General features: G+C 45.3%; 2 non-coding genes across 2 annotated transcripts; one reads left to right on the top strand and one right to left on the bottom strand.

The window, feature by feature from the left end:
• The first annotated feature begins 9,717 nt into the window (after nt 1-9,717).
• trnar-ucg (transfer RNA arginine (anticodon UCG)) lies at nt 9,718-9,806 on the top strand. The gene is given in 2 exon segments: nt 9,718-9,754; nt 9,771-9,806. It is a non-coding gene; the product is annotated as a tRNA-Arg (tRNA).
• A 16,154-nt stretch (nt 9,807-25,960) lies between these two features.
• On the bottom strand, nt 25,961-26,034 carry trnat-agu (transfer RNA threonine (anticodon AGU)). Its single transcript has one exon. It is a non-coding gene; the product is annotated as a tRNA-Thr (tRNA).
• Between the last annotated feature and the right edge of the window lie 530 nt (nt 26,035-26,564).

Below are 26,564 nucleotides of genomic sequence, written 5' to 3'. Positions count from 1 at the left end.
CCTTGTGTTTTGACTGAACTGGAGGCATTTGGGAGCAGCGGCAAAAAGCAAAGAAAAATCAGGAAAGAACATGGGCAAACAAAATAACAATGGACCCAAAGATGTTGCATGAAAACATTAGAGTCAGAGGCAACGAAGCAAACAGCAGGGCACAGAAAAGATCAAAAATGTAACCTTTGCATCGGTTTGGAAGATGTTGCCAATATCCTTCAAGAATACATTGCTGTCTTCCCGAATGAGAGGGTGATGCAGATATTGTTATTAAGGAGGAGGAGTGTGAAGTATTGGACGTGATTACTTAAGGAGAGAGGAAGTCTTAATGGGATGAGCATCCTTGTCTGTGGATAAATCACCAGGACCAGATGAAATGTACCCCTGGCTGTTGAAAGAAGCCAGGGAAGAAATAGTGGAAGGTCTGACCATCATTTTCCAATCCCTCACTGGATACAGGTGTGGTGCCAGAGGATTGGAGGTCTTGTAACGTTGCAATAAAAGCAAAAATACGAGGCAGATCAAGCAGGGCTGATCCTTTTGAGTAGAGAAACAGGGCTGAATTCCCTGAACCAGTGCTACAGCTTTCAGAATAGAAGGAGCCTATACACACCTGATGGGTTCCACTTAAACAAAAGAGCTGGAGGTGTTGACGGTCAGAACAGATAAAATGTGGAGGAGTGTTTGAAGCAGATGCTGTGTGGTTTTTGTAGTTGTACTATGGAGTTATTTCAAGGAGGTGATTCTGAATGTAATGGATCAACGTGGACCCGTCCAAGGCAAAGGTTCTAAGCTTCACTGTGGTCCAGCCTGGTTGAATGGAACTGAAGCAAACAAATCATCCAGAAGTGGAAAAGAAATATAAGGCCATGAAAGCACATAATTCAGATGGATGCAATACCAGATGGTATGGCAAGAGTGTAAAACAGCAACAGACTGGTGAATAAAACTTTCCCATTGAATGAGACAAGAGAAGAGAAGGGTAATAATAGTGTCAGGTGAGTTGTGACACTATTCACATTCCACCTTGATCTGAATAGGACTGTTGAAGGGAGTGATTGAGAAGAATAGAGGAGAAATGAAAAGAAAGGAGAAATAAACAAAAGGTCTTTTGATTTTAGAATGCTTGTTTTTGGAAATGACAGACTGTAAAGTGTGTGTGTCAGAAGATATAGAGCGAAGTTGGGTATGACAAGATCACAGGAAAGTTGTGCCCTGAGACAAGGTGTGTGTTGACAGGAAAGCTGCTTTCTTTTGCACAAAATGTAATTTATTCATATAATTTGTGCAATTACATTGCAAAGCAGTTCAAATTTAATATTACATAAGGTACAATACAGATCAGTGTCCTTCAATAATGTACATGATGTATCTCACTATCCCTGCCTGCACAGGTTATATTTGCAGTATTTACATTACACATCAAACATTCTCTGGTGCAAACAGTCCGAGGGGTTTTACACGGGTTCCAGCCCCTCACTGTACTATGGCCTACTAGGGCCTCAGACTGCAGCCTTTCCCCATTGAGTCTCCATGGTGGCTTCCCCAAGCTTTAATGCCGTCCCACAGCACATAGTCTTGGACGTTGCAATGTGCCAGTCTGCAACACTCGGTCATGGACAGCTCTTTGCACTGGAATACCTGTCCCACGGCCGGGCTCGTTCTCAATAGAGATCATTTCAAATGAACATTTCCTAAATCCGTGCTTTCTCTCTCGCAATAAAGAGAACAGGATGTCTAGCAGATTCAGTGTGAGACAATAACACTGCCGGGTAAAGGCCGCTTTCCAACTCCAATCTTAACACAGGAGATTCCCCAAACAGCTACAGTAAGGTGTTGTAAACTGCTGGAAGCGGATGTGTGTGGAAATGGTGATGTTACTGAGGAGGTTTCTTCGTATAGAATGGACTGTGTTCAGGTGGGAATATTACTGAGTGTTAATTGCATCGGGACCATATTTAAAAGCTCCGGCTTTCTGGAAAGCCTTGACTATGAAGGCCGAGTCTGGAAGGGTTTGTGTGGAGAGCTGGGTTTCGGTTCTACTGTTAATAAAGGGTTTGAAATTGGCAGCCCGGAGGAAACTGGAGGTGGAGCTGAAAGATGAGGGGCCGTTCTCTCTCTGTCTGTCACTCTGGGTGTCTCCTCCATCTAGCTCTCTGTTTAATCTTCACTCTTGTCTCCTCCCCTCCCTGCTCTCACTCTGCCTTTCTCAGCCAGGTCCGGGTGGCCTGTAAAAAAAGGAGCCTGACGGAATCAGTCTCTTTTATTGTGCACTGATTTGAGGCAAGAATCAACATGTCTGGCAGTAAACAAGAGTATGCTCCAGGCTGGCAGTATGTTAGAATCCATGAGGAAAGGCATCATCACCCTCATCGACAAGCGGAAGGGGGAGCGGACAGAAATAAGAAATTGGTGGCCCATCTCACTGCTTAATGCTGACTATAAGATTCTGTTAAAAGTCATAGCCAGTCGATTCAAGTCTGCTCTGGAGTTGGTGATTCACCCTGGTCAGACCTATACTACACCAGGCAGGACAATCTCTGATAGCATTGCGCTACTCAGGGATATGATCACCTATGTACGGGACAGGAGGGTGGACATCTGCCTCATCAGCCTGGACCAGGAGAAGGCTTTTGACAGGATATCGCATACTTACATGATGGATGTGCATTCCAAAATGGGGTTTGGGGAGGGAATCTGCAATTGGGTCAAACTACTCCACACAAACATCAGTAGTGCAGTCTCAATCAATGGGTGGGAACCAGAATGTTTCCCGATCCAATCTGGAGTCAGACAGGGCTGTCCTCTCTCCCCTGTCTTGTTTGTTTGCAGTATTGAACCCTTTGCTGAGTCTATTAGGAAGAATGCGAGCATCATAGGGGTGACAATCCCAGGCAGCGGAGGCACTCAGGTTAAAACCTCCCTGTGCTTGGATAACGTCGCCGTTTTATGCTCGGATCCACTGTCTGTGCGCAGACTAATGAGCATCTGCGACCAGCTCGAACTGGCCTTGGGAGCCAATGTTAAACATGGCAAGAGCGAAGCCATGTTCTTTGGGAACTGGGCTAACCGATCCTTTGTCCCCTTCACCGTTAGGTCAGACCACCTGAAGGTGCTGGGGATATGGTTTGGAAGGGCTGGGACGTGCACCAAAACCTGGAAGGAGCGAGTAGCCAGGGTCCAACATAAGCTGAGCATGTGGGAGCAGCGATCTCTCTCCATTGTGGGTAAGGACCTGGTCATCAAGGGCGAGGTGCTCACATTGCTGTACGTGGTGCTGGTCTGACCCATACCGCATTCCTGCGCTGTGGCGATCACCTGAGCCATTTTACGCTTCATCTGGGGATCCAAAATGGTCCGAGTCCGGAGGGACACGATGTTCAAACCTCTGGATAAGGGCGGGAAAAATGTACCCAACTTCGCCCTCATCCTTCTGGCTACCTTTGTGTGTGTAGATCCCCAGTTTGCAAACTTCAAGTGTCACTACGTGCTGAGGTTCTATCTGTCCCCGGTGTGGCAAAGGATGGGCCTGGTCATATTGCCGCGGAATGCTCCATCCAGTTGGACTGTGCCATACTGCCTATCCTTCATGGAAAAGTTTCTGTGGAAAAACACCTTTGACCACCAATCCATCAGGCAGTGGTCTGCACGGAATATCCTCAAGGCCCTACGGGAAAAGGAGCTGGTGGATCCTTTCGGATGGTCCCCTGAGCAGAAGACCAAAGTCATTTGGCAGAATGCCTCATCACCAGAACTTTCAAACAAGCACCAAAATGTAGCCTGGCTGATGATGAGAAGATCCCTCCCCGTCAGATCCTTCCTGCACACCCGAAGTCTCACCCCATCCACACGCGGCCCTCGAGGTGGCTGTGGTGGAAAAGAGACGTTGCCCACCTCTTTCTGGAATGTGTCTTTGCAAAGCAGGTGTGGAAGAGATGCAATGGTTTTTGTCGAGGTTCATCCCAAGCAGCTCTGTAGCACAGGAGTCTGTGCTCTGTGGGCTGTTCCCAGGGACGCACACCGAGATAAACATCAACTGTTGCTGGAGGACTATCAATTCGTTGAAAGACGCTCTTTGGTCTGCCCGAAACTTGCTGGTCTTCCAGTGCAAAGAGTTGTCCACGACCGAATGTTGCAGACTGACACATTCCAAGGTCCAGGACTACGTGCTGAGGGACGCACTAAAGCTTGGGGCAGCTGCAGCAAAGGCTCAATGTGGAAAGACCACTGTGTAAGATCCCCTCACCAAGCTGAACTGAGGGGCTGGATCCATGGGAAACCACTCGAACTGTAGCCAGAAAATATTTGTTTGCTGTAAAATGTACATGGCATGACAATGAAATGGAAGGGTTGTGAGGCAACTCACTCCTGTATTGAAGGAAACTGATCTCCTTTGCACTCTCTGTATTGTTTGACTTGGTGCTTTTTGGAACTGTTTTGTAATGTATTTTTTTTTACAGATTTTTATGAATAAAGTATATTTTGGAAATTAATAAAAGAAAGTCTGGCAGAGGTAAAGGAGGGAAAGGACTGGGCAAAGGCGGAGCAAAGCGGCACCGCAAAGTGCTTTGTGATAATATCCAGGGCATCACCAAACCAGCAATCCGCCGCCTGGCTCGCCGTGGCGGGGTCAAGCGGATCTCGGGTTTGATCTGTGAGGAGACTCGCGGGGTGTTGAAGGTTTTCCTGGAGAATGTGATCAGGGATGCGGTCACCTGCACTGAACACGCCAAGCGCAAGACGGTCACTGCCATGGATGTGGTGTACGCTCTGAAACGGCAGGGCCGCACTCTCCACGAATTCAGCGGCTGAACAACTCGACCCTTTCCAGCAAACACAACAAAGGCTCTTCTAAGAGCCACCCACCGCCTCACAGAGAGAGCAGTGACCTGGAAACGGGAGCTGGGATAGGCTGTTTAGAACTGTCTAGAATAAATCTGTGCTGTGTTCGAGATACAAAACTGGAATCCCCAAATTTGACATTTCATTTGCAGCAAGGATGTGCAGTGGATTTTATTTTCTGAACGGGCTGTGTAAACAGCGCCTGAGGCTCTACAGTTAGTTATTTCTCCAGTCGACACATGCCCTCAGTGAAAAGCCACATCACTCCTCCAGAATCACTCATTGTTTTCAGAATATTTCAAAATGATTTCGCTGCAATGAGGGAATCCGGGAGTTTTGCAGCAGCCATCGCTGGAACCAGATCCACTTGTGATGTTATTTCCCCCGAGACAGTGTTTCCTGCACTGAAACTGACAGGGTTTGTGAAACTGATCAGTTTCAGCTCAGTCATTCAGGGACCTGGAACTCCCGCAGTTTGAGCCCGCGCCATCCAGAGCCCACTTCTGATTGGTCACCCTCTTCCCATTCGCATGTCTTAACCAATTGCCGAGCCTCGAATTAGAAAATACAGCAAATCATTGGCTTAAATTGTCGTCCTGGCAGAAAGGTTGAATTCCAAAAAGCCGCCAATTTCAGTGTTGGGCAGAATCGAATTACTCAACGAATCTCAATAACGAAATTGGCGGCACATTTTATACTTACCCCGATTTTCCTTTCCATCGATTGGGGTGCTAATTCACTCGGGTGCGTTTGCTAATACTAACTGTAATCCTCAGATCCATTTAACATTTCAGTAATCCTATTAAATACAAAAGGAATTTTATGATTGAATTTCCATTGGAATATAGTGAAATAGTATCCCGATCGATGGAAAGGAAAATCGGGCAGAGGATAAAATGTGCTGCCAATTCGTTATTGTGATTTGTTTATATAACTGACCAGGACTGACTTCACCCGAACACAGCTACTAGCTCCCACCCCACTGACCGCTCTCCCCCCTCTGCAACTCGCTTTCTCCCCCTCCTCCCTACTGGTGAAATTCCGCACTCTGTCTGTTCGCTCTCCGCACCCCCACCCCCCACCCTGTCCCAGCCCAGCCCACAGCTACTAGCTCTGGCCGTGACACTCGCTCCCACATTTCTTCACCAGGCGCCACCTGTAGAAGCAGGAGGGCCGCAAGGGGTGACAGGGCGACGGAGGAGTGAGTGGCTGAGAGGAGAGAAGCGGCGCGGCCTGGAGCGAGTGGCCAGAGAGTGGGGTGGTGCGAAGCGAGGAACAACTGGCCAGGGGAGTGGGGGGGTGGGGGAGCAGCGAGGTCTGGAGCGAGCGGCTGAGGGGGGGAATCGTCGAGGCCTGGAGTGAGTTGCCGAGGGGGGAGAGCTACAGCTCGGTCAAAGGCCAAGTCTCGCTCCTCCTGGGCTGGACTGCAGTTCCCGGTGGGCCGTGTTCACAGGCTCCTGAGAAAGGGCAACTATGCTGAGCATGTGGGTGTCGGAGCCCCGGTCTATCTGGCTGCTGTGCTCGAGTATCTGACCGCTGAAATCCTCGAGTTGGCCAGTAACGCGGCCCAGGACAACAGGAAGACCTGCAACATCCTCAGACACCTACAGCTGGCTGTCCAGAATGACGAGGAGCTCACCAAGCAGCTGGGAGGGGTGACCATCACTCCGGGCTGGGTGCTGCCTAATATCTAGGGCATTCTGCTGCCCAAGAAAACCAGCGCTCCGGGCACCAAAACCAAGGCAATCTGCCAGGATTTTATCAAATACCCAAAGGTTCTTTTCAGAGCCACCCACAGTATCATTCTTGTAAATCTCCTCTGTACTCTCTACACAACAATTATGTCCTTTCTGTAATGTGATGACCAGAACTGTACGCAATACTCCAGCTGTGGCCAAACCACCGTTTTAAACAGTTCTCGCATTACATCCCTGCTTTTGTCAACCAAGAAAGGAAAGCATTCCATATGCCTTCTTCACCACTCTATCTACCTATCCTGTCACTTTCAGGGACTTGTGGACATGCACTCCAAAGTCTCTCACTTCTTCTACCCATCTCAATATCTTCCCGTTTATTGTGTATTCCCTTGCTTTGTTTGCCCTCCCCAAATGCATTACCTCACACTTCTCCAGATTGAATTCCATTTGCCACTTTTCCGCCCACTCAATTAATCCATTCATATCATTCTGAAGTCCACAGCCATCCTCCTCACTATCAATTACACGGCCAATTTTTGTGTCATCAGCAAATTTCCCAATCATAGCTCCCACATTTAATTCCAAATAATTATTATTTTTTTTTTTAAAGAGATACAGCACTGAAACAGGCCCTTCGGCCCACCGAGTTTGTGCCGACCATCAACCATCCATGTTATACTAATCCTACACTAATTCCATATTCCTACCACATCCCCACCTGTCCCTATATTTCCCTACCACCTACCCAGGTACAATTTATAATGGCCAATTAACCTATCAACCAGCAAGTCTTTGGCATGTGAGAGGAAACTGGAGCACCCAGAGGAAACCCACACAGGCAGCACCCAGAATTGAACCCGGGTCGCTGGAGCTGTGAGGCTGCGGTGCTAACCGCTGCGCCACTGTGCTGCCCGTGTGGTAATATACACCACAAACAGCAAGGGACCCATCACTGAACCCTGTGGAACGCCACTGAAAACCGCTTTCCATGTGCAAAAACATCCGTTGACTACTATCCTTTGTTTCCTGCCACTGAGTCAATTTTGGATCCAACCTGCCACATTCCCCTGTATCCCATGGGCTTTAATTTTATTGACCAGACTGCCATGTGGGACCTTATCAAATGCCTTACTAAAATCCATGTAAACCACATCCACCGCACGATCCTCATCAATGCTCCTTGTTACTTCCTCAAAAAACTCAATAAAGTTAGTGAGACATGACCTTCCCTTAACAAATCCATGCTGACTATCCCTGATTAATCCATGTCTTTCCAAGTGGTAGTTTATCCTGTCCCTCAGAATTGATTCGAATAATTTACCCACCACTGAGGTCAGACTTACCACATCCTTTTAAAATAATAGTACAACGTTCGCAGACCTCCAATCCTCCGGCACCTCCCCCATATCCAGTGAGGATTTGAAGATGATCCTCAGCGCATCCACTATTTACTCCTTGGCTTCCTTTAACAACCTCAGATGCAAACCATCTGGCCCTGGTGATTTATTCATTTTCAAGGATGTCAGACCCTCTCGTTCTTTCACTCTCATTATGCTTATCGTATCTAATATTTCACACTCCTCTTCTTTTACTACAATGTCTGCATCATCCCTCTCCTTTGTGAAGGCAGAGACAAAAAACTCATTAAGAACCACGCCCACATCTTCTGGATCCACACAGAAGTTCCCTTGTACATCTCTGATAGGCCATACCCTTTCCTTAGTTATCCTCTTGCTCTTAATGGACTGATAAAACATCTTTGGGTTTCCTTCAACTAGTTGTATCCAGTCCACATCCACCAAATCACCTCTCAGTTTTGTAAAATTTGCCTTCCCCCAATTTCGAACTTTTACTTTTCGAGCTGCCCTGCCATTACTTAGCTTTACAAACTCATTATTGCTCGTGTAATAAGTAGAATAATTTACCAGTTACTCACCGATCAGCTTCTTCCCCTGTATCATGGAGGCTGAAAAGGCAGAAGAGAAGAGACCAAAGAGCACCTCCTTCCCCTAGTCAGTGAAGTCCCTCACACATCAACTCACAGCTTTACACTCTGTCCAAACAGCACTTTCTAATTAGTAATTATTCATAAATTACACTAACTAAAACATTAGTAACCTGACCAATTATAAGGTAGCTATTTGAGGGTTTTTAAACAAAGAGCTTTTTTCCCTCTCCCAAAGGCTCTTTTCCGATCCACCCACAGTATCTGAAAGGGCTGATTACTGTCTGAAGTCTGCTGTACCCACACCTCTGTCTATCCCTCTTCATCGAGAACAACCAGCGTCATCTCCCATTCCTTTCACCATCATGTGTTTAACTCGCTTCTCCTTATAGACAGTCAGATATCAATGTAATAATGAAATGATCTGTGTCAGTGCTGGCCATTTCCCTGTCCTGATTTCAGACCCCACTCTGAACACTTGTTTCCCATTCCAGGACCTTCTTGTATTAATATTCAGCACTACCTGTCAGTCAGAAACTTGTCTCAATGAACCGATCCTTTTACTGAACTTCCAACTGCTGCTGTCTATTTCTCGAGGGAAAGAGCAGCTCACTGAATAAGGATGTGAGGGGAATGTAACCCGGCTGCTGGTGAGAAGGTCCCGTCTTCTCAATCAAAAGCCCTTTATTTTACTTCAGTGATTCCCAGATTCCCAGCTGGTCCGTTGAGGATTTTGTTTTCACAGAAATAGCTTGTTAAATACAAATCTGATTCCAACATGTCAGTAACAGGACAGAATGGGAACCTTTAAAAGGATGAAGCAACTATTTCAGCGGCTTCTCACTGTCCCCCTGAAGCCTGTGTGAAGGGGAATTACCAATAGTCTGTAATTTATTACTTCCACACCGAGTTTGAGTTATTTGTCGTGTGAAAGATTGCTGAACAAAGTCTTTTACTGTCAGTTACGGATGAGAAGTTGACAAAAATTGGCAAAATAAAGCTGTTCATAAAATAGCACCAGAAATTTGAGTCGGTAAAAGCAAAATTGTGTTTTAAAAGTTTATTTAATTCGCTACGGGAAAATAGATTTTTATGTACTTTTCCAGTTGATCACTTCTTTTCCACAGTGAAATTGGCGGCTTTCACAAATTCAAATATTCTGCCAGGTTGACAGGTTCAACCAATGATTTTTTGTATTTTGTGCTTCGAGGTTCTCTGATTGAACCATTCCTGAGGACTAATGACCGTGTGGCCTAATGGCTAAGGCGTCTGACTTCGGTATATTCGTTGATGTTATCAGAAGATTGCAGGTTCGAGTCCTGCCACAGTCATTTTGACCCAAAGGGATTCTGCAGGGCTTTGGGGATCAAGTCGGGGACTGAACAGATTGGAAACCCGACATGGACTTGATGGGGCGAATGGCCTCCTCATGTGCTGTCACTGACTTCATGAGAAGAGGGTGACCAATCAGAAGTGGGCTGGGGTTCCAGCGGGCTCAAACTGCAGGAATTCCAGGTCCCTGAATGACTGAGCTGAAACTGATCAGTTTCACTGCAGGAAACACCGTCTCGGGAGAAATAACATCACAAATAATTCCATTTGACTAATTATTCAATTATAAAACAATGGGCAGATGTGAAGGTGTGATGTTACTTTTCACTGTGAGGGGAGAATCCACCATCTGTGTAAATCAGCAACTTTATAACATCGTCTGTACGTTTGGAAAAGAAACGATGAAAACTCTCCCCATAACCCTGGTGCGGTGGAAAGGCTCAATTCAGAGATTGGACTATAACGAGAGCACAACATAAATCATTAACTGATATTTCCGGCATAAAACACACCCCAGCTCCCGTTCCCATGTCACTGCTGTCCCTATCAGGCGGTGGCTGACTCTGAAAAGAGACTTTGTTTTGTGTTTCTGCAGGAAAACCACAAAGATCCTCCCAGGCAGTGAAACTCATCTTCCCAGAATCTCCATACCAGATTGAAACAGAAAACACAAAGACAGTGAGAAAGTTCCAGAGAGTTACTGAGCATTAAAACCAATGAAATAAACCAATTCCAGAGAGATGTTGGTGCAGCTTTTTCAGAGAGATTGTGGGTGGCTCTTAAAAGAGCCGTTGTGTTTCGAGTGTTTTCACTACACGGTGGAGTTTTACTTGGAGTTGATGTACTTGGTCACTCACTTTGTCCCTTCTCACATTCCGAGCGCTTTGTTGGGTGGAAATGTTTCTTCAGGCAGTTTCAACAGCTCAGAGCCGACATTGAGTCAGAAACCAGAAATGGGAGTACGGGACACAGACAAGGAATTGAGACTGAACCTTTCTAAATCTCACTGGTAATAGGCCTCAGCTAGAGCATTGTGTCTAATTCCATGCTCCACACTTTAGCAGGAATGGCAAGGCCTTAGAGAGGGTGCAGAGGAGATTTACTAGAATGTATCAGAGATGCAGGAATTCAGCTAATGTGGAAAGAATAGGGGTCTGGGGTGTGTGAAGCTGGGGTCCTTCTTCTCAGAGAAGAGATGTTAATGGGGCAGTTAATAGTTGTGTTCAACATTGTGAAGAGTTTTATAAGAAGAAAGAAGTTTTACTACAATTAGGCAGAGCCTTGGTGAGATCACACCTGGAGCACTGTGTACAGTTTTGGTTCCCCTTATCTAAGGAAGGATATACTTGCCTTAAAGGAAGTGTATCAAAGTGTCACTCGATCGCTTCCTGGGATGAGGGGATTGTCCTATGAGAAGAGATTGAGTAGACGAGGCCGATATTCCTCAGAATTGAGAAGAGTCAGAGGTAATCTTACTGGCACCTAAAAATCTTAAGGGATTTAACAGGGTAAATGCTGGGACGATGTTTCCTCTGGCTGGGGAATCTAGAACTAGGAATCACAGTCTCAGTATAAATGGCTCCATCATTTAGGACTGAGAAGAGGAGAATTTTTTTTCACTCAAAGTATTGTGAATCTTTGGAATTCTCTACGCGCAGTGGTTAGCACCGCAGCCTCACAGCTCCAGTGACCTCGGTTCCGTTCAGGGTATTGCCTGTGCGGAGTTTGCAAGTTTTCTCTGTGAGTGCGTGGGTTTCCGCCGGGTGCTCCAGTTTCCTCCCACAGCCAAAGACTTGCAGGTTGATAGGTAAATTGACCATTGTAAATTGCCCCTAGTGGAGATAGGTCGTAGGAGAATGGTGGGAATGTGGTAGGGAATATGGGATGAATGTAGGATTAGTATAAATGGGTGGTTATTGGTCGGCACAGACTCGGTAGGCCGAAGGGCCTTTTTCAGTGCTGTATCTCTCTGTGACTCTAGAGACGTGGATGCTCAATCATTGGGTATATCCAAGAGAGAGATCGATAGGTTTTTGGATACGAAGGGAATCAAGGGATCTGTGCTCGTGTGGTGAGATGGAGTTGATGTAGGAGATCAGCTGTGATCTTATTGAATGGCAGAGCTATTTCGATGGGCCGAATGGCCTACTCCTATTTTTTATGTAAAGTTCCATTCCTCTCAGGGAATATTTAATTTTCAAAAAGAGAAATACTGCACACACTGGAAACCTGAATAATAACAGAAGATTCTGGAAACACTCAGCAGTTCCAGCAGTATCTGTGCAGAGAGGAAGGTAGGAGCAATGTTTCAGGTCTATAGAAGGGTCACAGAACTGGACCACTAACCCGAGCTTCTCTTCTCCACAGTTGTTTCCGGACTGGCTGAGTGTTTTCAGTATTTTAGGCTTTTTCTTTCTGTATTTCATCCTTTTCCCATTTGACTATTTGCTGTGAAACTTTCAGCGTTGTGCTCAATTCTTGGTGTCGTTGTGTTTTCTTTATTTGAAGTAATGTAAATAGTAACCTGAAATGAATTTGCCAAATGGTTGGGCAAATTGTTACAACCAGTTTTTGAGCAAGTTCTCCACAAACACAGTGAAGGATTCCTTCACATTTGTGAAGACCATCCAGGACTTCAATATCGATAGCAATGCCGTGTCCATGTGTCATTTGACATTGCTAGCCTATTCACCAATGTACCACTTCAGGAAGCCATAGATATTTGCACTGCAGTGCTATATCATGGTGATCTAGACCCGTCACCATTGTGCGAATCAGTATTCATTGAACTTATGAACTCGGCAACTTGCACAGTTGAGTTCAGTTTTATTGACACCATGTATCGCTGGTGTTGCCATGGGATCCCGTCTAGGCCCAGCTCTCACAAACATCTTTATTGTATTCCATGACAAACCTGTTTTTAAGGGAATGACACCTCACCTCCGACCTCTTGCATATTTCCAATATGTAGATGATACGTTTGCTATATTTGAATCCGCAGCTGCATGAAATAATTTCCTTGCACGTCTTCATGGGCTCCATCCTGCACTCAAATTCACCTTTGGAATGGAGCTGTCAAATGAGCTCCCTTTCCTTGATGTACTAGTTGAGAAATCTGCTAAGGGGTTTTCTACCACGGTCCACCGCAAACCTACCTTCACTGGTCAATGCACGCGTTGGGATTATTACAGTTCCACGCACTATAAGATTGGCCTTATCGGCAACCAATCACTGACCGACATTGGCTCCTGGTCCAGCAACAACTCAACCTCAAAATCCTCAGACCTGCTGAGTGGTTCCAGCATTTCTTGTTTTTATTTCAAAATACTCATCCTTGTTTCTAAATCCTTATGTGTTCTCACCTGTCCCAACCTCCTTCCTCCCTCCGTAACCACCTCCCTCCCTCCCTCCGTAACCACCTCCCTCCCTCCGTAATCACCTCCCTCCCACCCTCCGTAACCACCTCCATGCAAGCTTGATGCTGAAATAGGGCGAATCAAAGACATCCTGCATTACAATGGCTACACTGATCAGATCATTTCTCACTGTATATCGCACAAACTTATAAACGGGCTGAAGGCCGTCATTTTGAGCCCTGAAAAGTGCCCAGTCTCCCTCAAATTACCCTGGAAGGGTAATTTATCCCCAGTATTTGAGTAACAGGTGAAGCGAGCTGTTTCCTGCTGTTACTATGCAGGAGCAACAAGTGTGGTGTTCACCACTAACAGGATGCTGCTGTCAAACAAAAGAGACGTCCTGCCTATCACACAAATAAGTAACGTGATATATGAATTTCAATACCAGTGTGATGCTAGGTTTCTAGACCGTACATCCCAAAACTGGCGGATTGTATCAAATAACATGTTCCTTCCGCTGTTCACAATGGGCCCTACCCAACCAACCCGTGCTTGCAAAACTCAAAACACAGTATCCAACATGAGATGTGATTCCACAATAGGACAACATTTGCTAAATAATTCACAGTGTGCTAAGAATTACACTGACAACCAATTTAAGACTGTCAGTAGGGCTCGCAGTGTGGTGCATTGGTGTGTACTGTAAGCTACATATATTAATACACAGGGCCCTGTTCTTTGCAGACAGAAAGAACATGCACACACATTGTGCCAGTTTAAGCTAAACAAAATAAGTGACAGCCATTCACTGGCTCATTCCACAGGGCAATGCCCTGACCAATCAGAGTCAAGCTGCCTGGTTTAAACTTCAAACAAAGCTGGGCAGTTATCTGTCAATGACCATAAACTGATGCATTCTGAATGGCAATGCCTCGACCAATCAGAGTTCACTTGCCAACCAATCAGCACTCTCTTCTCACACAGAAGAAAGTTGGTGTTTTCCCTTAAATTGGTATTCTTGTGGATTGCCGTGCTGAGTGCAAGACGAAAACAACTGGCTACCAAAGTTTGGACAACATGTCACTATTTTCACGAAATGATTACTTTTATTTTCAATATAAAAATATAAAGCAATATGAGTGTAACATTTACAGACAAATTCTATTACCTCACATTGCCTGATTCTTTCACACTGACAGACTATGTGAACTACTGTCCCGATTTTGCAGTTCTCACTTCCAGTTAGCAAATGTCAGCAATCTGTGATACAGTGCAGTTTACAGACCAGACCGTCAATCACAACATGCAATAATTGTTCAGCTTATGTTGGACTGGTGGGATTTAGAAATACTAGGAATTGAGATGAGCTGTTATTGCATTTAATTATTTGTTTCATGGGATGTGGACGTCGCCAGCCAGGCCAGCATTTATTGTCCATCCCTAATTGCCCATGAGAAGGTGGTGGTGAGCTTCCTTCTTGAACCACTGCAGTCCATGTGGGGTAGGTACACCCACAGTGCAATTAGGAAGGGAGTTCCAGGAATTTTACCCAGCGACAGTGAAGGAATAGCGATATAGTTCCAAGTCAGGATGATGTGTAGCTTGGAGGAGAACTTTCAGGTGGTGGTGTTCCCATGCATCTGCGGCCCTTGTCCTTCTAGGCAGTAGAGGATGCAGGTTTGGAAGGTGCTGCCTGAGTAGCCTTGGTGCATTGTTGCAGTGCATCTTGTAGATGGTACACACTGCTGCCACTGTACGTCAGTGGTGAAGGGAGTGAATGTTGTGGACGGGGTGCCAATCAAGCGTGTTGCTTTGTCCTGGATGGTGTCGAGCTTCTTGAATGTTGTTGGAGCTGCACCCATCCGGGCAAGTGGATAGTATTCCATCACACTCCAGACTTGTGCCTTGTAAATGGTGGACAGGCTTGGGGAGTCAGGAGGTGAGTTACTCACCGCATGCTTCCTACCCTCTGACCAGCCCATGAAGTCACACTATTTATAAGGCGACTCCAGTTCAGTTTCTGGTCAATGGGAACCCCCAGGAAGTTGATAGTGGGGGATTCAGCGATCGTAATGCTGTTGAATGTCAATGGGAGATCGTTAGATTCTCTCTTGTTCGAGATGGTCATTGCCTGGCACTTGTGTGGCGCGAATGTTACTTGCCACTTATCAGCCCAAGCCTGGATATTGTCCAGGTCTTGCTGCATTTCTACATGGACTGCTTCAGTATCTGAGGAGTCGCAAATGGTGCTAAATTTTGCAATCATCAGTGAACATCCCCATTTCTGACCTTATGATTGAAGGAAGGTCCCTGATGAAGTAGTGAAGAAGGTTGGGCCGAGGATACTACCCTGAGGAACTCCAGCAGTAATGTCCTGGTGCTGAGATGACTGACCTCCAACAATCACAACCATTTTCCTTTGTGCTAGGTACGATTCCAACCACTGGAGAGTTTTCCTCTTGATTCCCATTGACTCCAGTTTTGCTCTGGCTCCTTGATGCCAGACTCAGTCAAATGCTACTTTGATGTCAAGGGCAGACACTCTCACCTCACCTCTTGAGTTCAGCTCTTTTGTCCTTGTTTGAACCAAGGCTGTAATGAGGTCAGGAGCTGAATGGCCCTGGCGGAACCCAACCGAGCGTCACTGAACAGGTTATTGCAAAGCAACTTCCCCGTCGATGACACCTTCCATCACTATACTGATGATTGAGAGTGGACTGATGCGGCAGCAATTGGCTGGGTTGGATTTGTCCTGCTATTTGTGTACAGGACATACCTGGGCAATTTTCCACATTGCCGAGTAGATGCCAGTGTTGTAGATGTACTGGAACAGCTTGGCTAGGGGCGCGGCAAGTTCTGGAGCACAGGTCTTCAGTACTATTGCCGGAATATTGTCAGGGCCCGTAGCCTTTGCTGTATCCAGTGCCTTCAGTCGTTTCTTGATATCACGTTGAGTGAAACGAATTGGCTGAAGACTGGCATCTGTGTTGCTGGGGACTTCAGAAGGAGGCCGAGATGGATCATCAACCCGGCACTTCTGGCTGAAGATTGTTTCAAATTCTTCATCCTTGTCTTTTGCACTGATGTGCTGGGCTCCCCCATCATTGAGGTTGGGGATATTTGTGGAGCCACTTCCTCCTGTTGGTTGTTTAATTGTCCACCACCATTCATCATTGGATGTGGCAGGGTGTAGATCTGATCCGTTGGTTGTGGGATCACTTAGCCCTGTCTATTACATGCTGCTTCTGCTGTTTGGCATGAAAGTAGTCCTGGGCTGTAGCTTCATCAGGCTGACGCCTCATTTCAAGGTATGCCTGGTGCTGCTCCTGGCATGCCCTCCTGCACTCTTCATTGAATTAGGGTTGATCCCCCAGCTTGTTGGTAATGTTGGAGTGGGGGAATATGCCGGGCCATGAGGTTATAGAATGTGGTTGACAACAATTCTGCTGCTGGTAATGGTCCACAGCACCTCATGGATGCCCAGTTATACATTGCTAGATCTGTTCAAAATCTATCCCATTTAGCACAGCGGTAGTGGCACACAACACGATAGAGGGCATCCTCAATGTGAAGACAGGACATCATCTCCACAAGGACTGTGCAGTAGTCACTCCTACCAATACTGTCATGGACTGATGCATCTGCGGCAGGCAGATTGGTGAGGATGAGGTCAAGTATGTATTTCCCTCTTGTTCGTTCCCTCACCACCTACTGCAGACCCAATCGAGCAGCTATGTCCGTTAGGACACGGCCAGCATGGTCAGTAGTGTTGCTACCGAGCCACTCACGGTGATGGACATTGAAATCCCCCAGGCAGAGTACATTCTGGACCCTTGCCACCCTCAGTGCTCCCTCCAAGTGGTGTTCATCAGTCTCTCGCTGTCTCTTGCTGGTTTGCTCAGTCTCTTTCTCTGTACCTTTCAAAAGGTCAAAGGGTCACTGACCCGAAACGTTGACTCTGCTTCTCTTTCCACAGATGCTGCCAGACCTGCTGAGTGATTCCAGCATTTCTTGTTTTTGTTTCAGATTTCCAGCATCCGCAGTATTTTGCTTTTACCTTTCTCTGTCTGTTCATTTCTGGGTCCTGATAATCTCTTCCTGGTTTTCTGTGTGTCTTTCTCTGCCTGCCTCATTGTTCGTGCTGTTACTCTGTGTCCTTGTGTCATTGTGCAATGAGGGTGAGTCCGTCAGCACGTGTGTTGCTGAGTCCGGGATTCTTGAGAAATCCGACGACAATCCTATTTTCATAAAAACATGGGGGAAATGAACATATTTCACTGACAGGCAGCTACAATTTAATGCCGCAGTAAGCAGAGTGGCGCAGCGGAAGCGTTTGGCTCATAACCCAGAGATCGATGGATCGAAACGCTTTTCTGCTATTTATGCTTTGTAATAATGCAAACCGTTCACTTTCAATACGTCAAGTATTTACCCAAAATGACAAGATGCTTCCAAAGGCACTCTATTGCAATCAGCTTTTTCCTTCCAGTGAACACATCAATCAGCAACAACTCACTTTTGCTCACACGAACAAAAGCTGCAAACACGGACCAGCCGAGTCTCTGTTCCGAAGAAGGGTCACTGACCCGAAACGTTAACTCTGCTTCTCTTTCCACAGATGCTGCCAGACCTGCTGAGTGAATCCAGCATTTCTTGTTTTTGTTCCAGCCGAGTCTCTCCCACTTTGTCAACCCCTTCCTGCAGAGCCTCCGCTCCACCACCAGATGGTGATGTTGGCCACAATAAAACCAGGACAAATGGTCACAGTGAGGAGACGGTCAGTAACAGAAAATAAAACAATAACAGGGAAAACCTTTACACAACAACAGGGTACATCTTTACACAACAGAAACATATTTACACACCAGGAAATACCTTTAGACAACAGGGAGAATACAATCATGTTTCTCCATCTCAGTCTCGTTGTCTCTCTCTCTCTGTCCCTCAGTTTTGCTTCCTCACAGTCTATTGGTTTTCTGTGTGTTTTTCTCTGTCCTGTTGTCGATGGTGTTACTCAGCGTCTTTGTAACATTGTGTAGCCAGGTTGAGCCTCCCAACACCTGTGTTGCTGTAATAAAAACAGAAAATGCTGGAAATGCTCAGCAGGTCTGGCAGCATCTGCGGAGAAAGAAACAGTTAACAGTTCAGGTCTGTTTCCTTAGCTCACATTAACTTTGTTCTCTCTCCACAGATGCTGCCAGACCTGCTGACTATTTCAAGCATTTTCTGTTTACGTTTCAGATTTCCAGCATCTGCAGTATTTTGCTTTTGTACGTGTGTTGCTCTGTCTGGGACTGTTTGAGTGCAATGCTATTGCTTTATAAACAGCGTTGAAACAAACATTTATCTCGCTAACACACAGCACGAATACACAGCTGGATATAAACAGCAGCCTGCAGCAGAGGGCACAGTGGAAGTTTATTAACACAAATAATTCACCAACACTATATTTACTGCTATCCACATTCACACCACGCTTCATCTTAACACGTTTTACTCTTTATTTACATCAACTTCTTGCTTCCAATAAACACTTCAATTTGGAACACAGCTTCCAAATCACCTTGATTCACAAACCCGAACACAAGCTGCAAATGCTGCAAACACACACCAGCCCAGACTTTCACCTTTCTGTCAACACATTCCTGCATCACTGCCTCTCCACCAACAGTTGTCGCGAGAATCATACAATCAGAATGGCGACAGCACAGAAGGAGGTCATTCGGCCTGTCTAACCCGTGCTGGCTCTCTGTTGGAGCAACTCACCTCGTCTCACTCCCCAGTCAGTTCAATTTTGGTGTTGGGAAAACTTCTCGAAAGGATAATTCGGGACAAAATTAATAGTCCCATGGACAAATGTGGGTTAATTCAAGAAAGCCAGCATGGATTTCTTCAGGGAAAATCATGTTTAACTGTCCTGCTGGAGTTTTTTGATGAGGTAACAGAGAGGGTTGATGAGGGCAATGCTGTTGATGTGGTGTACATGGACTTTCAAAATGTCTGGCAGCATCTGAATGGTCACTGACCTGAAACATTAACTCTGTTTCTCTCTCCACAGATGCTGCCAGACCTGCTGAGTATTTCCAGCGCTTTTTGTTTATATTTCAGATTTCTAGCATCTGCAGTATTTTGCTTTTATTGACTTTCAAAAGGAGTTTGATACAATGCAACACAACAGACTTGTGAACAAAGTTATAACTCATGGAATAAAAGGGACAGTAGTAACATGGATATGGAATTGGCTGAGTGACAGGAAACAAAGAGTAGTGATCAATGGATGTTCTTCGGGCTAGAGGAAGGTTTGTTGTGGAGTTCCCCTGGAGTCAGTGTTGGGACCCTTGCCTTTCCTGATATTTCTTAATGACCTAGACCTTGGTGTACAGGGCAGAATTTCAAAGTTTATGGATGATACGAAAATTGGAAGCATTGTGAATGTGTAGTAACAATTCTGTGATTCTGTGATTCCAATATTCAAGTCATTAATATATATGGTGGTCCTGACACTGACACTTGTGGACATCACTGTCCACCATCTTCCATTCTGAAAAACAACTAAATGCCACAACTCGCTTTTCTTGATATTTCATACATTTTTTAATCTAAGCAGATACTGACCCTCCGATTCCAGGAGCCTCAGTTTTGTTACCCAGCCTTTTATGTGGTAGTTTGTCAAACGCTTTCTTAAAATCCATGTAGACAACATCCATTGCTTTCCCTTCATCAACCATTCTGTTACTTCATCAAAAAATTCAGTTATTTATTAATAGATGCAGTACTGAAACAGGCCCTTCGGCCCATCAGGTCTGTGCCGACCAACAACCACCCATTTATGCTAATCCGACATTAATCCCATATTCCCTATCACAGCCCCACCATTCTTCTCCCACCTCCCTGCACTGGGGGCAATTGACAATGGCCAATTTACCGATCAATCTGCAAGTCTTTGGCTGTGCGAAGAAACCCACGCAGTCACAGGGAGAACTCAAACTGCGCACAGGGACTGAACACGGGTCGCTGGAGCTGTGAGGCTGCGGTGCTAAACACTGATCGCCCAAAATGACTGCGGCAGGACTCGAACCTACAATTTTCCAATAACATCGCTAAATACACCGAAGTCAGACGCCTTATCCATTAGGCCACACGGCCAGTAGTGAAGGATTGAAAAGGTGCTGAACCTCTCAGTTTTCGGTCTACCCAAACCAAGTTCAAGGCCTGAATAATGAACCAATTGCCTCATTAGTTCTGTGAATAATACAATGATTTAATAGACAAAGTTTTGAAACATTCCTGCCCATAAATCTTGATAACAGAGAGTGTGTGGATCTCCTGACTCAGAATGTTTCATGGATACAGTCCTCAGATCCGACAAGGAACCCCTGAACATCCACAGTAAAGACAGTGTGGATGAGGAAATGGAAGAGCCGGGAGCTGAAACTCAGGGACGGCCGAGCTCTCCTGTCATTGAGCTTGTTTGTCTGCTCTGCTCGGCGCACTTCCGGCTCTACTTTGTTTCCAATGAAAAGATGAAAAGGGCCGTTCGGTTTTCCTCTCACTGACAGCGTGTTTCACTCGGGTTAATATAACCCGGGACTTTTGCTGCTGAAATGAATTCTGCAAGGTCCCAGCAAACACACCGGCTCCCTCCTTTCTCCCCTCTTTCTATCGGATTGTTTTACCAGGAGGGGCTCAATAATAACAAACCCCCTGCAGGGAATGACCGCAAATTGAGCATCAAAATGGGGCAAGTGGGCATCTTTCTGGGTTCTAGGTTCCCCCGACCCCGTCCCTCCCTCCAGTCCAAGCCCCTCTTCACTTTCTTTGGGACTTTGATGAGGGTGAAATGGGGAAAGTTCCCATTGATGTTTGAGTGCTGAATTGCTGCAGAGATCTGCGCACGCGCTGTGTTGCCCCGCCCCCAGTGGGACGTCACAATGAGGAGTGGAGCCATTGCGCATCCTTTCCCCAACCCAGTCTGTGAGGCCATTCACTCAATCAGGGGAAGATGCTTTAAATCAGCTGCTAATGGAGACTTCCCGGGCCCGGGGGAAGGGAACAAACAGCATCTGCTTCCAGCAGCCATTGCTTTGGGAGCGTGTCCGCAGATGTGCTCAGAGATTAGCACTGAGTGGTCGGAAGTTGAGGGGGAGTCGGGGAGTGTTTGTAACAGAAACTGTGGAGCAGGAGCTGCTCCCGGAACATGGAGTGAGCCGGGGACACGGGGAAGGGAGAGTTCATTCTCGGACAGTGTCTGTACAGGCTCAGGGAGACACAATGGGAAGAAATCACTATTGAAAATCACTGACAATTTCACCACCCAAAGGAGAGGGAATTTTCCTGCTTTAGTTCCAGTCTCTCACTGTTTGTTGGATTGTGAACAGTGGGGGGAAAATAGCCGCAAAATAACGATGTGGACAGTTAGACAAAGAGCATTTATTGCAGACACCAGGTGAGAAGTGTGAAAGGCACATTTTAAATAGTGGCTGCTTGTTTTCCGTTGAAATAGAAATGTGACTGTGTAAAGGTCACTGCTCTATCGGACAGTCCCAGTCATTGAGCAGTGCAGGGCTTGTGTTGTTTCTGAATGTCACAAACTTGTTGTAAATCCACTGCAAGCACCTGGTAAACAGAAGCTGAATACTGCAGTACTGCAGTGGAGTCAGACACTGACACTGTTTGTGTTCCTGGTTTTCATTTTATGATTGTTCATAATGATTATTATTGGGACGATTACATTGATCGCTTTTGTATCTTCTATCTCACCAGTTCTTTCATTCCTGCAGGAAAATACATGAAGGAACCTGACTGGATGTGGTGATTCTTGGACACAAGGAAAAGTGCAGTGATCTCGTTCCAACACACAGTCGGTACAGGATCACTCCCAAAGCACAGAGATACTGCCAGCTCATCAGTTCCACTGGAACAAACAAAAGAAGTAGTCAGACAGACACTGATCCCAAAGTCAAGAGAGACACATTTTCAATCCAACAGTCAAACAACAGCAGGAGAGACAGAAGTTGTTTCTATTTCACTCCAATTCAGTACAGCTGACAGGTTGATACATCAATCACAGTCCAAAAATAAACTCACTATCAGATCTAAATAAACTCTGTCACCATGGTCACATTTTAAATATAAAATCTGAAATAGAACAGGCAAAATTTACAGAATTCAAAGGTACAGAATGAATGCAAGGAGGCTTCAAGGGGATTTGGACAGGTTAAATGAATGGGCAGAACATGGCAGATGGAATATAATGTGAATAAGTGTGAAGTTCTCCACTTTGGTCGAATAAACAGAAAGACAGAGTATTTCTTAAATGGTGAGAGGTTGAGAAGTGTCGATGTCCAAAGGCACCTGGGTGTCCTTGTTCATGAGACACGAAAAGCTAGTATGCAGGAGCAGCAAGCAATTAGGAAGGCAAATGGCATGTTGGCTTCATTGAAAGCGTATTTGAGTACATGAGTAAAGATGTATGAAGTCTAGGTGAGACCGCACCTGGAGTATTCTGTCCAATTTTGGTTTCCTTATCTAAGGAAGGATAGACTTGTCACAGAGGGAGTGCAACAGAGATTCACCGGTCTCATCCCCTCGGATGGTGGGATTGTCTTATGATGAGAGACTGCAGAAACTGGGCCTAAATTCTCTAGAGTTTTGAAGAATGAGAGGTGATCTCATTGAAACAGACAAAGTTCTTACAGGGTGTCACAGGGTAGATATGGAAAGGATGTTTCCTCTGTCTAGTGAGTCCAGAACAAGGGGACACAGTCTCAGAATAAGGGCAGACTGAGATGAGCAGGAATTTCTTTACTCAGAGGGTGAGAAATCTGTGGAATTCTTCATCCCAGAGGGCATTGAACATATTCAAGACAGAAATCGATAGATTTCTAAATACTAACAAGATCAAGGGATCTGGAGATGGCAGGGAAAAATGGCGTAGAGGTAGATGATCAGTCACGATCTGTTTGAATGTTGGAGCAGGCTTGATGGGCTGAATGGCCAAATGCCCCTATTTCCTATGATCCTATGAATCCCAATAATGTACATCAGAACGTTAGACCAAGTTATGCATTACATACCAGTTCAAAAATCCCACAGAGATTAAGACTGAAAGATACAGTATCAAGCCATTACTACAAAATGAAGGACTTGGAGCATGCAGACCAGCCCATGTATAAGATTGAAAGTTATATTTTCATTCACAATCATTTTCACAGAGCTTAATATTGAATACCAATCCACAACTTGCACAGGATTACCAAATAAAACCTACAACTGTAAAATACAGTTAATCCATATTTTAAATTAAACACAAGACAAACAAATATTGATACATTAAGAGAGCGGGAAACAGTGAGAGCAGAGTGGAGCATAAAGAGCCCAGGAGAGAGAGGGAGCAAGAGTTCACTCGGAGAGCAGGGAACAGCGAGAGCAGGCGTCAAAAAAGGCAAAGGAATACACAATTAATGGGAGAACACTGAACGGTGTAGAGGAAGTGAGGGACGTTGGAGTGAATGTCCACAGATCCCTGAAGTAGCAGTACAGGTCAATAAGCTGGTTCAGCAGGTAAATGGAATCCTTTCCTTTATTAACTGAGGTATAGAGTATTAGGGTGACCTGGTATCCATGGCAATAAGTCACTGACAGCTAACATTCAGGTGCAGCAAGCAATTAGGAAGGGTAATAGTATGTTAGCCTTTATCACAAGAGGATTTGAGTACAGGAGTAGTGAATTCTTGCTTCAATTGTATAGAACCTTGGTTAGACTGCACTTGGAGTACTGTGTGCAGTTTTGGTCCCCTTGCCTTAGGAAGGATATTATTGCCATAGATAGAGTGCAAAGAAGGTTCATCAGACTTGTTCCTGGGATGGTGGGACTGTCCTGTGAAGAGAGATTGGGGAAACTGGGGCTGTATTCTCTGGAGTTTTGAAGAATGAGAGGTGATCTCATTGAAATCTACAAAATATTTAAAGGACAGTCAGGGTAGATGCAGCTAAGATGTTTCCCCTGGTTGGGGAGTCGAGAACCAGGGGACGCAATTTCAAAATAAGGGGCAAGCCACTTAGGACAGAGATGAGGAGAAATGTTGTTACTCAGAGGGTTGTGAATCTTTGGAATTCTGTACCCCAGAGGGCTGTGGAAGCTCAGTCATTGAGTATGTTTCAAGCAGAGATTGACAGATTTCTAAATACAAATGACATAAGGGAATATGAGGAAAGTGTGGGGAAAAGGGCATTGAAGTGGATGATCAGCCATGATCATGTTGAATGGTGGGGCAGGCTCGATGTGCTGAATGGCCGACTCCTGCTCCTATGTTCCTATGTTCCCAACTCCACATTATCGATGAGACACAGCCTCAGGCCGACTTGTCGGGTGTTGCAAACAGATAACACTGCTTCTGATCTTCACCAGAACAGAGAGTGAGATGTAAAATTGATCATCAAACAGACTGTGAGAGAATGCAACAGAATAAAACACATGTAGAGACACTGTGGAATAACAAATAGATTTGATTGGAATGTTGAATTATGATTGGAATGGATAAAACAGCAGATTAAATTGGGACAGAAAAGAGAAACTGATGGGAAGAAGGAAGAAAAGAAAGGATGGATCTGTTCACCTTTTTCAGTTTTTTCACTGGTCCATAAAAGCTGGATTTAAAAAGATGCAAAAAACAGAGAATTTCACCAAAAAGGGAGATTAAATGCTGCCGAAACCTTGGATCGAAGGATGCCCCAACAGATCACCTGTTTAACTGTCTCCTCACTGGGGGATTTCAATCAATGAGCAATATTATTCTCTCCTTTTCTTTTGTTAAATGAAACCACTACTGTCACTTGGAGTTAATATCACTGTGTTCCAACTCCTGAATAATAAAATTGTGAGTTTCGTGATATTTTCTGGACACATTTCCTGCTGAAAGAACTAAGAACTCTTTTCTAATTTACACAATACTATATACACACTCATCAAGCCTCCGAAACTCGCATCCTTGGTGCTGCTCTCTCCTCCCAAACCTCATCTCATGTGACTGTTACATCATCACTCTGATTGTGGGAGGGGTTAATCCCACTTCTCTTCAGCATTAACCCTTCACATCCTCATACTGCACTGTCTGTCCAAAAAAATCGGTGGAGGGAACTTGAATTATCAAAACAGCAACAGCTGCCAGTTGAAAATCAACTCCACCCATCAGAGAGAGACTGTCAGAGAACTTCCTGCATCCAGTCCTGACCCTGTCACATGAAGCAGCTGCTCACCCAGACCCCACTCTCATCAACACTGAACATTTTTACTGAGACCCTTCAAATACTGTTTATAAAAGGCAGGAAAGATCAAAGTTCACACAGTTGTATTAAATACAACAAAGTTTAATATCTTCTCACCGTTTCTCGGTAACCACATGAGACTTAGGTTTTCTTATTGGTTCCTTTGATTTTTCTTGTTCCTGACTGACAAATATTCCAAACCTCAGATAAACCCTCCCACTTGCGTCATGTCCCAGTCTCGGTTAAAAGCAACACATAATGACACAAACACTCTCCTTCAGTGAGATTAATATCAAGCTGTTTTCCAGGTTGAATGTCACTGTGAACAAATTTATGTCAAAGAAGTTACCTTTGATGTATCAGTACTGAAATTCTGTCCAAGGAGGAACAGCCATTCCAAACTCATATCCTTCACAAAGGCTGTTTTTTTTTGCGATTGAAATTCATCAAGTATTTTGAATTAAAGTTCACAAGACACAGATGTCAATGTTGATAATGAAACTTTTCAAGCATGTTGCTACTGTGAAATAAGGCTCTGCTGGGAATTGAACCCAGGATCTCCTGTTTACTAGACAGGTGCTTTAACTAACTAAGCTACAGAGCCAGATCACGAATGTGCGTGCAATTGAAATCAGAGGAAGGCCTTGTAGATAGTGGGCAGGCTTTGGCGAGTCAAGAGCTGAGTTCGTCACGGCAGTGTTCCCAGCCTCTGACTCGCTCTTGTAGTTGTCGCTGTAGTTGTAATTGTAATCGGCAACCGTCCGTCTCGGAAGACGATGGGCTACACCCGGGGTGTACGTCACTTCTGTGTGAAACATCGTTTGTTGTGGCTGGAGAGGACGACTCGTGAGTGACGATCCCTTCCTCAGCTGGTACAGATGAATATCATTGGCCCGAGGTCGACGGATAATTTTTCCTTCCTCTGAGCTCTCTTTCCCACCATCTGGTCATTTCTTTTGTCCTCTACTTTTCCCATGGTCTTCCTGAATGCCTTTCTCCAGGAATTCCAGTCAGCAGGAAGGACTTCCCATGGATCGACTCCAATCTCAGTCAGCTTGAGATCTCGCTTTGCAGATGTCCTTGTATCACAGACGTGGGTGACCTGTTGGTCTCGTGCTGATAGCAAGCTCACCA

Source organism: Heterodontus francisci, unplaced genomic scaffold (genome assembly GCF_036365525.1).
Source record: "Heterodontus francisci isolate sHetFra1 unplaced genomic scaffold, sHetFra1.hap1 HAP1_SCAFFOLD_708, whole genome shotgun sequence".
NCBI lineage: Eukaryota > Metazoa > Chordata > Chondrichthyes > Heterodontiformes > Heterodontidae > Heterodontus > Heterodontus francisci.
This window is presented reverse-complemented; position numbering and strand designations above follow the sequence as displayed.